We start from the raw sequence: 18,929 nt of genomic DNA, 5'->3' as shown, positions 1-18,929 counted from the left end.
GTTGACACAGGAAAAGAACTGTCCTCATACTCGCTGATTCATTTTTTAACGAGGTCGACACAGTAAAAGGAACCTTCCTCGAACTCACTGATTCATTTTTTAATGAGGTTGACATAGGAAAAGAACTGTCCTCACACTCATTGATTCATTTTTTAAAGAGGTCGACACAATAAAAGGAACTTTCCTCGAACCAACTGATTCATTTTTTAACAAGGTTGACACAGGAAAAGAACTGTCCTCATACCTGATTCATTTTTTAATGAGGTTGACTCAGTAACAGGAACTATCCTCGAACCAACTGATTCATTTTTTAACGAGGTTGACACAGGAAAAGAACTGTCCTCATACTTACTGATTCATTTTTTAACGAGGTCGACACAGTAAAAGGAACTTTCCTCGAAATCACTGATTCATTTTTTAATGAGGTTGACACAGGAAAAGCACTGTCCTCACACTCACTGATTCATTTTTTAACGAGGTCGACATAGTAAAAGGAACTTTCCTCGAACCAACTGATTCATTTTTTAACGAGGTTGACACAGGAAAAGAACTGTCCTCATACCTGATTCATTTTTTAATGAGGTTGACTCAGTAACAGGAACTATCCTCGAACCAACTGATTCATTTTTTAACGAGGTTGACACAGGAAAAGAACTGTCTCCAGCGGAGTCGCCATTTTGTCGAGCGGATAAATCGTTCTTGCGGACAAGATCGATCTCCCTAGTATCTATGGATATCTAGCGACAAGCAAACCAAACAAATTCTATCTTTCTCTAAATATGCGATTTATAAATAAAGGCTAATAGATGTTTTAGGCCTACCTCGAGTCCAGTGCTAGTTTGTGGAAGCCATGCTCCGTTTGTCCAAATGAGCTCCCTTTTAAAGAATCTACAAACACAAACAGGCACACATATCAAATAACACCTGCATAGCCAATATAATAAACCATATTTATCATGATGATCAAGGAATTCATGAAATAAACCATAGAAGACAATTTATTGAGAAAAATGAATCTGATTGTATTAACTTTAATCAAAGAAGAACTTTACAACCTTGGTGCCTTGATGTTGTACAAGCTCCTCCCAGGGTCCAGCAAGAATCTCCTCTACTTTGACAAGTTTCACTCTCTTCCCAATGAAGCCAAAAGGTATGTAATCTCTCCTCTCAAGCTCAAATAGGAAGTCTAAATTCCAACAACATTTACCCTAAAAAATGTTCAGCTTTCAACCTCTCTAGCAACCAACCCAATGCCTCAATTTATAGTGCAGAGGAGGGAAGTTACTAGGTCCACCTTCAAAGGGATAAGTCCTCCTTCAAAGGGATAAGCTCCTCTCATCAAGGGGTTAGCTCCTTTAGTTATGGGATGCATGAACCACCTAGGAGCGAACCAACCACGTCAAGATTCCTTCTAGAAGCGTCCAGAATTAACCCAAAGTGAGTTTTTAAGAATAAACTTGTGCCTTTTTAACTTTTACAGGGATCTGCACCCACTCCTTTAGAGACAGAGTGGGCAGGTCCGTAGGTAACATGACCAAGGGGTGCGGGACCGCAGGTAATGGTAAGAGAAAGTGCGGAACCAGATTTTTAGAGATTTTCAAAGACTTTCTCTCATTTTTAAGGCTTGACATGAAGAGCTGAGGTTTGAGACTTGCAAAGGAGGACAGTATGAGTGGTGATAGACTCACACTGACTGCAGAAAGTCATGGTGACAATATTTTGTGTAACAGATTGCCCCCTAAAGTGCGAAGTCTGTAGTAGATGAGGATTTCATTTATCATCTAAGAAGAGTGAATTACTTTATCATTTCGAGGATCATCTTGTGGAGAGCCTGGTTGGAACCTGTAAAAACATTCAATGCAAAATATATATATGAGATTATATCATCACTGAGGTAGGCATTCCTATACTCAGATCAAAACTGACTAGAAAACTAACTAAACTTCTCTGATACAGGAATGATCTTCCAATACATCACAAGTATAGACACATGTAGACACAATATGGACACAGCCATCTGTTTATGAATAGTCCACTGTATAATGAATACAAAATTCCTCGCAACCTGGATGGTGGAAACTAGATCCAGGGTCTTGATTTCTACTTCCCGAAATAGTACGATTCTATCCATGTGAATGAATGTGTCGAAGTTGAACATGGTAGAAACCACTTGATTACCAGTCAATGATGTAAATTGTTAACAAGTGTGAGAGAAACCACCATTAATGTCAATGGCTCTCAAAGTACTCAGTACAATCCATGAAATGTGAATAGATGAGTTGATGTCGAACATGTCACAGAATCCTTTGATCGAAGGTCAATGATGCAACCTATTGTCGAAGGTGAGAAACCTGCCATTAAGGCATGCAGATCCCAAGGTACTGATGATTTCTAGATCATATTTCTAGATAATGAGCTGAAGTCGATAGAAAGCGATCCGTCGTAGGCAAGCCCACAACACGAAATCATAGATCAAGTTTGAAGAAATATAGTTGCAAGGACTGACTCAGGGATGGTCAAGATGGATGACAGATATTTTGTAGATGAATGGTTTATTTGCACTGACCTCTTGAACACATAACGACACTGTAGATGGTTTGGTGACAATTGACCCAAAGCTAATACCCAGAAACCGGCTGAAGACTTTCAATATGGTTTGATTAACTGTTAGGCAAAGGATTTCCCAACCCAGGTGAACAAAAAGTGTCGTGTTCAAGAGTGGTTAAATGTTTTTCTGAGACACAAAGTATGACAAACAGGTTCATTTTCCTCTCTTTTCCCCCACCATTTCTGGCAAGTACCTCTTTATTTTTTGACAAGCTTGAGGAGGATAACATTTTCTTGATTATAAGCTCATCCTTCGAATGAGTCCAACTTAGTTTAAATTCAAACCCTAAGAAGGAGTGGTTCGTTCTTGTTTGTAATTGAATAGGTCCTTTACTGTTAAATTTTAACAAGTCCAGTATAGGAGAAACTCGGCGTTTTTCAATTTTAGGGAGTCGGAAGAAAAACTTAAGAAAACTCCATGGTTGTCCTTTTTCGTAAATTTGTGTCTCCCAAGCCTGAAAAAGTATAAAATAATACTTGAGAGAACCGCTTGACCATTATGATCAAGAAGTACTTTTCATAATTAGTGTCTCTGATCCGAAAAAGTAAAAAAACGATCAAGGACATGTCGTTTTATAACCAATATCGAACTTGAAACGACAAAAGTCCGGCAATCTTTTCATGTTTATACGGTCAGAAAAGAGTTGTAAGTGGACCGTCCTTTTAATTCCATTTTATCGAGTTTAAAAAGGAAAAACTCGGAAATCTTTTCATATTTTACGAGTTAGAAAAGAGCTTAAAGAGGACTCATCCTAGAGGAACAAGTGGTATAAAGGGTAACAACTGGTTCCGGCAATGGAGGAACTGCTCAAAACATGTAATGGTTAAGAGGCTGGCTAATAAAACCACTCATAACTGTCGTCCCTCAGTGTTATAGACATTTTTGGGCACTACAACCCCGAGCATGAAATGTCCATAAACCAAGGGCTCCTAAGTCCCTAAAAGTGTTGTTCTAACCCCTAAAGGAACAAGGTCAACTGATTACAGCTTCTCCTAGAAGTTCTCCATGAAAAACTGCTCAGAATTGGTCAAAACAGGATCATTTCAGCTGCTCCACAGGCCAAGTGCGTTGCATCTCACCTAAATACACTGTATGGGTGCGTTTCATTTCAAAAAGCCCTTCTATGGGGTGCGATGGGCGAGAAATGACAAATGGAAGTGTCATTCCGCAAGGTGGAGAGGCAATGGAAGCTTCCAGAAACTTCTCCTGTGACACTTGCCTCTCTGAATTCGACCAAGGATGAGTAAGTGATCATCAATCTCCAAGTGGAAGCAAGAACTATCAGAGGGAAGACACTAATCAAATCACAAGCTGACTCATCCCCCTTACAGATATCTATATATGGATCCCTCATCCCAGAGATCCAGAGGCTGGAATTTTGCATATTGTAAGGAATTGTTGTTGGTTTCTTGATACAAACATCAGATTGTTGGGTGATCTAAGCTTTGTATGAGGTGAAGAGGGGCTTCCTTGCTGAGAGGTTGATGCTGGGTCAGAACAACTGGTTGTAACTCCTCTTGGCTCTTTCTTGTTTATCAATAAAAGCTATTCAAGTTTTCCTCCATACTCTTGTGTCATTTATGTTTGCTGCATTTGTATGGTCAATTTACATCTGATCCTAGATTGTTTATGATTATAGATCCATGTTCTTGTATAGTGCTATGCTACTGTGATCTTACAGGTACTCTGTGAAGCTGGGCGTGCAAGGGAACAAGTAGCGAAAGACTATCAAGGAAGAGAGGAATCGAACCAGGAGATTAGCGCAAGACAGAGGTTGGTCTTCTTTGTTCCTCTCTATCTATACTTCATAAAGGAAAAACGAAAGTAGCTTTACTTTGTTTGTTTCTAAGGCAACTATCACACCTTAGTGGGATAAGCAGTTCTGAGTAGACACTTTTCCCTGTAACACTCAGGAAAGGAAAACAACCAAGTGAAAGCATATGATCGGCCAAAGAGATGGTAACAATGGAATGAAAACAACCAAGGCTCATCTAACATAATTTAGCGGATAAAAATGGCAATCACGAGATGTAAATCGGGTATAGGTTCATTTTTACACAAGCTTGAACCATAGAGAACTCTGCTTGGATTCGGTTTCATGTTTACACAAGCTTGAAACGAAAAACTATGCTTGTTATAAGTTCGCATGCCCCCAGCATAACGACGCAAAACGAGGTACATGCCCCCCAAGCTTCATTGCATTCAACCAGGTGGATGAAATGAAGGTTTACTTTCAAGATCTTGGAAAGACTCGAGGGAGTTGTTTCATTTTTTAGTGAGGTTGACACAGGAAAAGAAGTATCCTCAAAACCCTTGTTTCATTTTTTAAACAAGCTTGACACAAGATAAGGAACTATGCTCATGACTACTCTCTAAAATCTACCTAACAAGGAACTATGCTCTAAAATCCTTAATTCATTTTTTAACGAGCTTGACACAAGACAAGGAACTATGCTCTAAAATCCTTGATTCATTTTTTAACGAGCTTCACACAAGACAAGGAACTATGCTCAAGTCTACTCTCTACAATCTACCTAACAAGGAACTATGCGCTAAAATCCTTGATTCATTTTTTTTAACGAGCTTGACACAAGACAAGGAACTATGCTCAAGACTCCTTGTTTCATTTTTTAATGAGCTTGACACAAGACAAAGAACTATGCTCATGACTCCTTGTTTCATTTTTTAACGAGCTTGACACAAGACAAAGAACTATGCTCATAAAATCCTTGATTCATTTTTTTAATGAGCTTGACACAAGACAAGGAACTATGCTCAAATCTACTCTCTACAATCTACCTATATAACCTACTGATTCATTTTTTTTTAATGAGGTTGACACAGGAAAAGAACTGTCCTCATACCTGATTCATTTTTTAACTAGGTTGACTCAGTAACAGGAACTATCCTCTGACCAACTGATTCATTTTTTAACGAGGTTGACACAGGAAAAGAACTTTCCTCATACCTGATTCATTTTTTAACAAGGTTGATTCATTAACAGGAACTATCCTCTGACCAACTGATTCATTTTTTAACGAGGTTGACACAGGAAAAGAACTGTCCTCATACTCGCTGATTCATTTTTTAACGAGGTCGACACAGTAAAAGGAACTTTCCTCGAACTCACTGATTCATTTTTTAATGAGGTTGACACAGGAAAAGAACTGTCCTCACACTCACTGATTCATTTTTTAACGAGGTCGAAACAGTAAAAGGAACTTTCCTCGAACCAACTGATTCATTTTTTAACAAGGTTGACACAGGAAAAGAACTTTCCTCATACCTGATTCATTTTTTAATGAGGTTGACTCAGTAACAGGAACTATCCTCGAACCAACTGATTCATTTTTTAACGAGGTTGACACAGGAAAAGAACTATCCTCATACTTACTGATTCATTTTTTAACGAGGTCGAGACAGTAAAAGGAACTTTCCTCGAAATCACTGATTCATTTTTTAATGAGGTTGACACAGGAAAAGAACTGTCCTCACACTCACTGATTCATTTTTTAACGAGGTCGACACAGTAAAAGGAACTTTCCTCGAACCAACTGATTCATTTTTTAACGAGGTTGACACAGGAAAAGAACTATCCTCATACTTGATTCATTTTTTAATGAGGTTGACTCAGTAACAGGAACTATCCTCGAACCAACTGATTCATTTTTTAACGAGGTTGACACAGGAAAAGAACTGTCCCCAGCAGAGTCGCCATTTTGTCGAGCGGATAAATTGTTCTTGCGGACAAGACCGATCTCCCTAGTATCTATGGATATCTAGTGACAAGCAAACCAAACAAATTCTATCTTTCTCTAAATATGCGATTTATAAATAAAGGCTAATAGATGTTTTAGGCCTACCTCGAGTCCAGTGCTAGTTTGTGGAAGCCACGTTCCGTTTGTCCAAATGAGCTCCCTTTTAAAGAATCTGCAAACACAAACAAGCACACATATCAAATAACACCTGCATAGCCAATATAATAAACCATATTTATCATGATGATCAAGGAATTCATGAAATAAACCATAGAAGACAATTTATTGATAAAAATGAATATGATTGTATTAACTTTAATCAAAGAAGAACTTTACAACCTTGGTGCCTTGATGTTGTACAAGCTCCTCCCAGGGTCCAGCAAGAATCTCCTCTACTTTGACAAGTTTCACTCTCTTCCCAATGAAGCCAAAAGGTATGTAATCTCTCCTCTCAAGCTCAAATAGGAAGTCTAAATTCCAACAGCATTTACCCTCAAAAATGTTCATCTTTCAACCTCTCTAGCAACCAGCCCAATGCCTCAATTTATAGTGCAGAGGAGGGAAGTTACCAGGTCCACCTTCAAAGGGATAAGTCCTCCTTCAAAGGGATAAGCTCCTCTCATCAAGGGGTTAGCTCCTTTAGTTATGGGATGCATGAACCACCTAGGAGCGAACCAACCACGTCAAGATTCCTTCTAGAAGCATCCAGAATTAACCCAAAGTGAGTTTTAAAGAATAAACTTGCGCCTTTTTTACTTTTATAGGGGTTCGCACCCACTCCTTTAGAGACAGAGCAGGCAGGTCCGCAGGTAACATGACCAAGGGGTACGGGACCGCAGGTAATGGTAAGAGAAAGTGCGGAACCAAAGTTTTAGATATTTTCAAAGACTTTCTCTCATTTTTAAGGCTTGACATGAAGAGCTGAGGTTTGAGACTTGCAAAGGAGGACAGTATGAGTGGTGATAGACTCACATTGACTGAAGAAAGTCATGGTGACAATATTTTGGGTAACACACCGAACACTTTCAAATATTGAACTCTAAGACCGATTGCTTTATAGAGGACTTGAATCAAGGCTTCATATTCAGCTGTATTGTTTGTGCATTCAAATTCCAACCTGCATGATAACATGGTCTTTTCCCCCTCAGGACTGACTAAAATACATCCTACTCCTGCACCTTCACTAGATTTGGACCCATCAAAATATAATGACCAAAACAAAGGTTTATCTACAGTTTCCTCAGCAATTTTAACACATCTTGATGTATCTGTTTGTGAAAAAATTTCAATTTGAGATGTGAAATTATTAACTGAGAAAGGGGATGGTTGAGCAGTAAAATTGCCAAAGAATGATTCAGATGAGTAATTCCCCAAAATGTTGTTATTGAATGCTATTGGTTGATTTTCTTGTTCGAATTCAGTAACAGTATGGGTCATGTGTTTCTCCCGATCAATCTTGATCTGATTTGGCTTTCCTTTATAAGGTAGCCACATATGAGACCAATCGGTGGAAATATAACCATGAAGTTTCTCAGACCAGTCTCTACTCAAAATCAAGCCATAGAATTCAGGTATATCAACAATTAAAATATCAATTCTTTGAACCACTCTTGGATCAGCTGATAACCTAATAGTAACTGAATTGATTTCTCCTAAAACCTGGACCTTAGTTCTATCCAACTGGACAATATGAATTGCAGACTTTTGGGGTTCAATGTTCAGTTTAGAACAAACTGAAGCTGGCATTATATTAGAGGAAGCCCCAGAGTCAATCAAACAGTTGTGTAGATTTCTATTATAGATCTCGTAGGTTAAGAGAAAATGAGGAGTATGGGAATTGGATCTATCCCCAATTAAAATAGCATCAGTAGCTTCTACTCTACCAGGAGGTGGTTTACCTGACTCATTAGTAGCTTTGGACAATACAGCATTGGGAAGAGGAGAAGAAGGTACAACATCTAACTCTTTAAGCAGCAATTTTTGTTGATGTTTGAGTTTACTAAGCTCAAACATAGTGATATTTGCCTTTGTTTTCTTCATGTCTTCAATAATGTTGTAGTCCATAGAATCCGTAACTACTAATGTCTTAGATGTTGAAGGTGGATTTGAAGCTGATGGTTGATTTTGGGATGGTATCGCTGTAGATTTCTTTGTGGGAATCTTTTCTTTGGTAGTAGTAGTACCTGCATTCCTTTTCTTCTGGGTTGTTTGAACAGGTTCAGGAGTACCCTTACTCCTGGTAGTCATAGGGAAAGCTTCCTGTTCATTTTCTGTATCGGAATTGGGCAAAATAAAGTCCCACATCCCATGACATTCTACAGTTTCTTCTTCTTTAGGATCTTCAGATGATAAAACTGTTTCTTCCTCTTCTTCCTCTTCAGGATCTGAGTCTGCATTGGATATAGTATTTGGTGGTTTTGATTCAGGTTTCTTAAAGTTTCTAAATGGCCTTTTTGTTGAAGTCTCAGCTACTTGCTTCTTGATTTCTACCATTTCATTTGACATAGTCTTGAGAACTTTTTGGAGACCCTCCATATCATATGGATCTTTAGGCATTTTCTTTTTTGAATCATCTTTGAAAGAGACTTTTTTGGATTTTCTATCTTCAAGAGTAGCTTTCTTTTCTAAAGCAATAATGTGTTTCTCTACAGCAAGTGCCTCTTTCATGTTTTCAGCTAGAGTTGGTTTTGCGGCTCTATCTACAAAAATAGCTATATTTGAAGGTAAAGCCGTTATATACCATTCGCTTCTGATTTGCTCACTTGGTTTAGAGGCAGTTGGAATCTTATTCAAGAGTTTATTAAACCATGAATTGAACTCCTTTATAGGTTCTTTAGATTCTATCCTAAGATTCGAGAGATCATTGATTAACATTGCTAGAGATCTGTCATCACCATATTTAGTCAAGAACTATTCTTGAAAAATGTTCCAACTTGTAATGGATCCTGAGGGCAAGGAAAAATACCAAGACCCAGCTGATCCTTGTAAGGTATAAGGGAAAAGCCTAACAACAACATCTTCCTCTGTCACTCCTTTTAAGTTAACTGCCAACATGAAGTTGTTAATATGCTCATCGGCTTGTATTCCTGCATCTGGATTAAATTTCGGCAACCATTTTTCAGGATGTGCTGGTAATGGATGTAATGGTGCAGGCATCGTGACTGCACCAGGATTATTCCATGGATTCTGAGCCATTGTAGAACTAATAGTAGATGATATTTCCGATGAAATTCCAGATGTTTGGGAAGGAGATGATATTGAGGTTTGAGGTGGTTGGGATGTTGAAGTTCCAGATCCCTGTTGGACAACAATGTGTAATGGAGGAGTGGATGGCTGACTTCGCACTGGAGAAGATGAAATGGAGGATGATGATGAGAAAGTCTCACTATCAGATCCTTCAGTTTTTTTCCTTCAGTTGTTCTTAGTAAAGGCAACTCAGTAGGTTCAATACCAAGCTTTCCGCTCTGAAGTCTGGTGAGGTGATGAGGTGGAATGAATTGCGAAGTCTCACTGCCTTGAGATACCTCATATTTCTGTGGTGATATCGAAAAGCCTTGAAGTTTATGGATAAGAGACTGTACTTCAGGAGACTCAGGAGTTAACCGTTCTGGGGTATGTTGGGGTTGAGCAGTGGTAGTAGTCTCCTTTTCTTCTCGTTTGAAGACTGGGGTTCCAGCCTTCAAAGGAGAGGTCGGAGGTGAAGTGGAGGGAGATTTACTCTCAGAATGGGTTGTAGGTTTGGGTTTTCTCGCCATTCACAGTTCATGCCCTCCTTCTAGCGCCAAAAATGTTGATGCCTCGAAAATCGTTGCATCAACATTGGGGAAAACCACCCGGTCTGGACCTTAAAGGCAACTCCTTTTCCGTTTGGTGTGGTGGCTCCGACTGGATATAATGGGACCAGTTTCCCAATGATTTGTAAATAGGATGGATAAGTGGTTGAATTTCTATTATCTAATGATAATGATGGATGATTTATTCTAAATTGCAAAATTAAAGAACAACTTAATCTATCCCGGGAAATTTTCACTTTAGTGTAATTTTTGATGATCTTTGTTTACAAATAGGCATATAGATGACTCCATTGATAAACTAAGACATTCATTCATATGATAATTAATTTGTTCAAGTAGTTGAACAAAGTAATCATTAAAACATTATTACACTATTCTTCATATATCATTGACATAAATATGATTGAAAAATTAACATTCCTTAAACATTCAATAGTGATAAATATAAGGACTGTTGTTAAAATACATACATACATCCAATGATAGCAAGATTAAAAAAATTCTGATTAATATAAAAGAATGGAGCAAAAGCATAGATAATAGTACCATATGTTATTTGGATCACTCCCGATATCAATTGCATTCAGATTCCGTCTTCCAACTTAGAAACACTTTTACAAAAAGCAGTAGTGCATATCTCATCAAAGTATTCTTCATTAAAATTCAGAATATAGGCCCAGTCTTCATAAAAAATATATATCAGAAGCACAATAGTGTGACTTCCGATCCAAGTTTGATACAAAAATTGAGGACCCTTTCTAAAGACATGAAAGGGTCTATAAATACTATCTAAGCTAACTGATTATGAAATAAAAAAGCTATTAGGTGGTATAACCAAATCATGAGAATCTCCTTGAAATAGGCCTGTTTGCAGTCGGTAGAATGATTCACTGTTTCGGCTGATCATCCTTTGGTTTGAGTTGGCAGATAGCAAGCATTGGTTGCAATTCTGGAGGGTGACTCAGACGAGAATGCAGTTGGGCTGAATACGTAGCATCATGAATTTCGGGAATCATATAACCGATCACATCGGTTAAACATTTGAGTGCTGCCCTTTGATTGTATGGTTTAACTAGGAAGAACCAAAAGGTGTCCCAAGTTAAACTTTGGATGCCTGCGATTAATCTCTCCTTCTTTTCCAATTCTTGATTGCATGTCTGTTCCAATGCCTTGGCTGATGGAAATTTACCTGGAGTGCACTGTGAAATCAAATTAGACAGATAAAGAGTATCATTAATTAACTCAATTAAATTACCGGTTGCTGATCTACATCTTGAAGTTTCCCTTTCTACTTTCATCAATTGTGATTGCCATTCTAGGAAAAGAATTTCCTTGTGCGATTCTAGAATTCTAGGCAGATTTGCAGCTTGCCCTTCACTGGTTTCTTGCCAGGCAAGAAAGTTTGTTAATGTCTCATCGGCCTGTTCCAAATTCTGCCTTGCATCAACTGATTTGTCAATCATTGATGAAGCAATTTCACAGAGGGGCTCGGCAAGGGAAATATTATGACATAGTAAATTTAACTGTTTAATCAACACCTTATTGATCTGGAGAGCTTCGGACCTGAACTCTGCTGGTTGAGGAAAACTTTTGAACCTTTCTATCTATTGTGATAGTTGAGTGATTTGCTCATCTTTTGTTTTACTCATTTGTTCATTCATTGTCTTTAGTTTGGTCAATGCTAAGGATAATTCCTTCTGTTCTTGCATTGCACTTTAGTCTATTCTCTGCTTTTCCTTGAGCAATTGCTCATTCAGTTGATTGTTTACTTGCTGTTGTGTTGCTAACTGCTATTCTAATTGCTCTATTCTTTGTTGTCTTTCGGATACTTGTGCCTCCAATGAAACAATTGTCTGATCTTTTTCCTTGAGTAAATTTCTCACTTCTGATGCTTTATCCATAGTGGCTGTTGAATATGCTCTTGCATATTGAGAGAGTTTTGTGAGGTCTTCGAAAGGATTGAATTCTTCCTTCCATACCACATTAGCCATATCTGTTTGTGCAGGTAAAAGGGAAGATTGATCAAGTCTTCTCTTTTTCCTTTGTCTTTTTACTACAGCCCTGTGCTTGGGGCTCTGGAAGACATCTAAAGGCAGTATCTCTTCTATATGCAAAATTCATCCGATGGATCCTTAGGAATTATCTCTACATCTTTACTCATAGGTAGGCTGCTGGTTCCTTTAGTTGGAACCGTATTTGTTGATGTCTTGTGACCAATTGTCACTTCAGGCGTGTTGAAACCCTGTGAACTCTCAGGATTGCTTATAATGGAATCGAACTGTTGCCATTCTTTAAGGAGCTTGGGATCAATCTGAGTATCTATATCCATGTGTTCACTGCCTTTTCCCTATTCTTTCTCCTGTTCTTTCTCCTGAGCTGGCTCTTTTCCTTTCTCAGGAATTTTTTCCACAGCAGGAGATTTGTCAACAGTTTGTTGTTCAGGCTCGCTTGACTAGATTGCCGGGGTGGTGACTAATAAGTCTAGAGGTAGAGTTTGCAACCTCTGTTCTCTAAGCCTATTAAACACTTCCAGCCCTTCATCTTGATACCTGATCCTGGCCAATGTTTTTACCTGAAATAATGATTCTGCTGAGGAAAATAGGTCATCAAAGTCATCCTTCTCATGATCAAACTTTGCAAGTTTGGCCTGCTCAAGAACATTATAGACAACTTTTCTTGGATCATATTGTCTGTTGGGAATTGTTGCAAGATTGAGCATTTTTATTTTTTCTATTTCCTTTTCTGCATGTTTGTAATCATGGAGAGTGTAAACACCACATCTTAAAGGAAATGTAGGCCATACCTGTTTCTTGGAATTTTTAAGGGTTTTGGATGTCCCTTCCATTGTTATCTGGTAGGCCAATTCCCGAGCTAACAGCTTATCGGGCACATACAGGGGAAGGACATGGGGTTTTGTAAGGCTACCAAAAAGCCTTATATAAGTGAATTTGTCTTCTCCGAACCAATTTCCTACTGCAGTCAAATCGATCCCTGCTTCCTCGGAAATCCTGGGGGCAGGCTTATCAAAAATAGCATAGTAGACAGGCAACATAAAACCATTACAAATTTTGTACAAATGATCTTTGTAGTGAGCCTTCCATAATATTTGATGATAGATATGGATTGGCTTAGGGTCTTCGGGAGTCCATCTCCATCCGAGTATCGGATATTCGGAATTAAAGCAAAGAGTATCCATAATATAAGCACTATAATAAAAAGGGGGAATGGTCCTGGTGGTTTTTCGTGAATTTGACCTGAATTCGAGAATTGTTGTGGCTAATTTATCGGAAAAAATGTTTGCCCAATCCATCACATAACTGTTGATGGCTGCCTCCATCAAAGGGACCATTTCAATAGTAAACTTGGCAGAGTCATGTATTCCCCATATTCTACACATCATTGCTCCGGCATAACAGTAAGGAGAAGCTAATGAGTCCACCGAGTACTTACCTGATGATTCATGCTTGTGCTTCTCAGGAAAATGTCTCCACTGCCTAATTGGGGCTGATTCTATCTCATTTTCATTTGCAAATTTCTCAAGGAAGGCTTTGTTGTACCACTTTTCAGGCTCAGGAAAGTGATACATTTTCCTTAGATCATCAGGTTGAAATGAGCCAAATATCCTCCTGTCAATTGTGCAAAATGTTTTGTTTGAGACTGGAATTTCCTCTACCACCCATCTCACTATGTCAGTATATGGGAGGATTTTTTCTCGTGCTGCTATTCTGTGCAAATATGAACATGCTAAATCCTTGAGGGATGCTTCTGATTTGTTACTCGAGTCAGTTGTGGCTTCTTCTGATATCTCCTCAGGCTCCTCTGCTTCTATTAGATTGTAGATGCTTTCCCAGCTTGTATTTCCAAGACCGAGGCACGTAGTGTCTGAGATTAACCCTTTTTTGCTTGGTCCAGGATCCTTGGCTGGCTGCACTGCTGCTGTAGGAGCCGCTGCTGCGGATTTCTTTGATCTTTTTCCCATTTGTTTCAAATTCCTAATTTCCACGGAATTCTGCACAAGCGATTAGAAAAACAGTGATACAGAGAAATGTTGCTACAGACCAATATGATAATGAAAGAGTTACGTCGATGAGCAGGTGATAATGGACTAGAGTAAGATTGCCGCGGGTAAAATCTAAAGAAAAGATCTACCCTTAACTGCTTCATTGATTAGCCATTTAACCTGTCAATCATGATAAAAGAAGTTTTAAATTCCCATCATGTCATTTATATGCCAAATGATTCATTCAAATGTGGCTTAGATTTCTTTAATGGATAATCAGTGATAATTCGCAAATCGGCGATCGGTAATGTGAAAGGAAAGGCTTTAAAGCTTGTTTTAAACTTCTCCGATCACCGAAAGGTGATATAACGCATGCAAACCTTTAAGATATATCCTTGAGATACGCACCTCATTAATGCATCACAATCGGGGAATGGGTTCGGGCTTTATTGCTGTGTCAATGCGATTTCGCCGATAGCCAATTGCGATATGCTTTATCGCATCGGAGGATTTGAGTCTGCCTTCCATCATGTGTTGACTTGTTATTGCCGATGGCGATATGCTTTATCGCATCGGAGGATTCAAAAGGGCTCAATTACATTGGTTCTTTGGCATTTACCTTTTCTGATATCCGATTGCGATATGCTTTTCGGATCGTAGTGAATGGATGTGTCTTCTCATATGTTTCCTTTGTTATTGCTATATGCGATCTTCCGATCACTTTATCGCAATAACAAAGGATTTTATAATATTTCAAAGCCAAACTTTATTTCTAATCATTTAAGTTAAACCTTTTAATAAGGGTTTTCTTATGATGGGTTAATACCAATTTATTTACACATCTAAGTTTATTATGAAAGGGACCCATTTCATATTATGATTTTGTCTAAAAAATTTATGGAATGGGGGGTTGTTGTACAACACAACACTGCCTCAGGAAGGTCCTGGTCGATAGGCAGGAATTGGCTATCTGCTAGTAGTTCGCCTGCTACTAGCACAATGGATAAGAGCAACCACGCGTAGTGGAAGGTCTTACCCTGCTCTTGGGCCTCCTTGCAGTTTATCAAAAATTTCTCACAGAGGAACTAAGCCCAGTTGAACTATACCCCCTCCATGCACTGCTCGACCAACACAGCCATAGGCACTGGTACTTCATCGGTACAGCACTTCCACATTAATTTGTCGACCAGGAGCTAGGTGGCTACGCGCACGCCTTTGTCCTTGATACTCACAATTGCATAGTCACGCTTCTTCTTCTCTAGCTTGTACTTGGTTTTCATGGATTTCGCGAGAGCCAAAACGCTGCCTTTACTAGCTATTTCCCTAGGGTCTCTTCCCTTATAGGGAAGCCAATAAATCCTGTGAATAAGTTCCGCCATGATGGGAATACGCTTCTCCAGCCATATATACCCATCATGCACTAGGCACAACAGCTGCCTGATGACGAAAATGATGATGGGCGCATGGTGAAAGTGGGGTATCCATCGTAGATGAAGTAACCCGACCTTCTCCACACCGCGCAGCCATTTTTGCGGCTCCAACGTGATCACTGGCCCCTCCAACTTCTGTTTCATCAAGCTTTCTGTCGTCAAGTGCGAGAACTTCTCGCTGTCTACAAGGTCCAAATCTTCAAATTTCAGGGTAGGCACCCAGCCAAGGGGCGGACCTTCAAAAGTAATGCCGTCAAGGAGGAGCGGGGTCTGGAGTGCACTCTTCGTGGCCTCCAGGTCTTTGGCCACCCTAACTTTCCCTTTCCACGGAGGGACATACGTGGGTAACTTTGCTGCGGAAGGCATTGGTGGGACATCCTCCTCCACATCGTCTTGCGCCTCTATTTGATCAATTAGAGCCTATAAGTCTTCCTCCTCTTCATCGGATTCAATGGTGACGACTTTTCCTTTTTCTTCCATTGACAATTTTCCAAACTATGGGTTTCTTGGGGATACGCGAACTGGTCCCATAGTCTGCTTATCTTTCTTCAGCAGTGCTGTCCGTGGCGATTTTGGAACTTTTGTTGCAACCGCTGCATCTCTGGCCTCCTCATGGAGCATATGGGGCTCCACAGCCTCACTAGCTATATCTTCGGTGAATCACACTCTTGGTCTGGTAGCAGTCATTGTGTCTACATGGGATCTGTTCAGTCGCGTACTCAAAGGTAGTAAGAGTGCTCGGTGCTCAATGCTCTGTAACTGCTCAAATCTCAAACAACCAAGTGTTGTCTCGTGGCTAGCCCTAGGGGTTTTATAAAAAATTTTGAATTTGAATTCAACCATTCCCCCCACTTCTGAGTCATTAATTCTTTCTTGGCGGCAGATCGTCCCAAATCTAGCTCTTAATTCATGTCTTAATTGCCCACCGCCCGCTCCTCTTTGTTTTAAATTGGACATCTTGTCATGAACAGTGACACCAACGGTCACTTCCCAGCCTACCCACATGGCAGCGTAGCCCCCTCTACGCGGGTGCGATCCTTGTGACATGTCGATCCTACGCGCAACCTCCTTATCGCACAGCTCCCTCATAGACTCTTTTATAGTCCCACACTCTCTTTCAACTGCTTGGAGTGTTGAGACTGTGCTCCCTACGGCTAGTTAGGTGGTCACACCACCTATGCGAGACTTCAATTCACCTTCCAGCCTAGTCCGTGGGCACTCCTCAATTATCCTCGTGACAGTCAGCATCGCACATTCTTCCTTATGCGGTGCACTCCCCTGGTTACTTTGTTTGGTAAGGTGCGGTCACAGCCATGGTAGAAGAGTCACGAATTCTTAGCGACAATCTTCTAATGCAGTAGTATGGTTGTCTGTATCTTGTCTTTTCATTCTTAGTTTGTCAATGAGACATGCTTGCACGATTTCGTTTTCTAGTTTTTTGATCTCCACGTCCATTAACATGCTTTTCTTCCTCAGTCGTACCCGATCTTCTTCGAGTTCACGAAGTTTAAGGTTCCCTCGCCGAATGGCTTCCTGAATCTGCATATGTTCGCCCTCGCGTAGCTACATAATTCCTTTATCCTGGTCCTCACGTACTGTCCCAACTGTGGGAGCTATTGCGTGAGGATTCCTTTCCTCCAAAAATATGGTCTCAATTCTGCTCCTCAGTTTTGGAATCATCTCCGCGCTCAGGTTTTTGCACATGGCCCTACAGGTCCAGTGAACCGCTAGCACGCGCAAGTCCCAATTAGTTCGTCTCACCTGGTGAACACTGTTCAAGACTCTGCATACCTTATTGAATGCTTCCACATGGAACGTTTGTGATGCGCGTCGCCTTTCTTGCTGCTGTGCCCTATTCCGATTTTCAATCCTGGGTTTGGGGTGCGCTTGTGTGGCCTGCATAGCACATGTCTTTACCTATCGAGACAATTGGGCGTGCAAGTTGCTCCGTCCTTGCTGACCAACTCTTCTTCAAAGCTGGGGGCTTCCAAACCATAGGCGCATCATCCTTCTACATCCGCGCCAGTGCTCAAAATTTCCTTGATGTGTACCCCACCATCGTGTATGTGTTGCGCGCAGTGCCCTCTTCAATGCATCAAACCACTATTGTTCCGGTATTGCGCTTTCAAATTTTCTTAGGAATTCATCCACTACTATCAATCCATCATATTTCAGCAACTCTCTTACCTCTATTGTCACGCAATGCAGTGATCTACCCATCATGTTGCAATTCAGCATCGTCACTTCATGCAACGGATTCTGCCATCGCTCTACTTCTTCGTCTAAATCCGAAGTGCATGAGCTTTCGCGCTCCCACGAGATCCTCCCATCTGCATTCGGATTCACCAAATCCTAGTCTCGTGTAGTCATCTTGTAAATACAATCAGGATCATCATTGCTATCACCGTCGCGCACTGGTTCAGTGTAGCGCGCTCCATCAGCTAGTCCAGTGGGACTACTACGCGTAGTGACTTTTTCTCGAAGATCATTTTGTGCTTCTTCAGGTTGATGACTCCGTTCATATCGATGGCCCAGTCTATTCCTAATAGCGCGGGATAGGGATTGTTGTCATTGACAATCTCTATTACTTCAAAATCTGCCTGCGTGCTCGTGCCTTCAATATCAACTGTTACCCCTTGCAACCTCCCCATGGGCAAAATATTCTGTTGGTTTGCCATTCGTAATTGAATAGGGGACCATTATAATGCGGGCCTACCCATGCGTTCCCATGTTTGCTTTGGTAATACATTCATGTCCAAACCCAGATCTAGGATTACCTGATCCATTTCATACTCACCAATCTATGCAATCAACCTAATTTCCCTTCCAGTGTGCAACGCATGCTTCCCCAATTTCCAGACTACGCGCGGTTCTCCTGACCCCACGCACCTGGTGATCAATTCCTGTAGTCCTTTAACTACCTTCCTGTCACGCAGCAGTTTCATGCATGTCTCTAGAAAGGTAGTGAGCATTGAAGGATCCATTCTTGGCTCTGATTGATTCTTACAACCTGAAGTGGAGGCCTCCGTGATGCTCTTCTTAGCTTCCATGAACGTCTCCTTTGCACGTTCTAAGTCAAACTCGGGTTCCTTTGCAGGAGCCTTGCAAACCCACGTACTTTCCTCTAAATGCTTCCCTGTATCCTATCCCGTGGTCGTACCGCTTCTGAGCATCATGTTTACATTCGGGTCCTCTTCGCGTGGCTTAGACCTCATCATTTGTATATTCTCAGTCAGGGGAGGCTGGAATACCCCTTTTTCGTGCATCCTTGTGATCAGCGTAGGATAGTCTATTGTTTCATGATCAAACTGAGCATAATACAAATAGGATATCCTCGTT

Source organism: Pinus tabuliformis, chromosome J (genome assembly GCF_031772625.1).
Source record: "Pinus tabuliformis cultivar Carrire ecotype Pingquan chromosome J, CPIR1, whole genome shotgun sequence".
Lineage (NCBI taxonomy): Eukaryota > Viridiplantae > Streptophyta > Pinopsida > Pinales > Pinaceae > Pinus > Pinus tabuliformis.
This window is presented reverse-complemented; position numbering follows the sequence as displayed.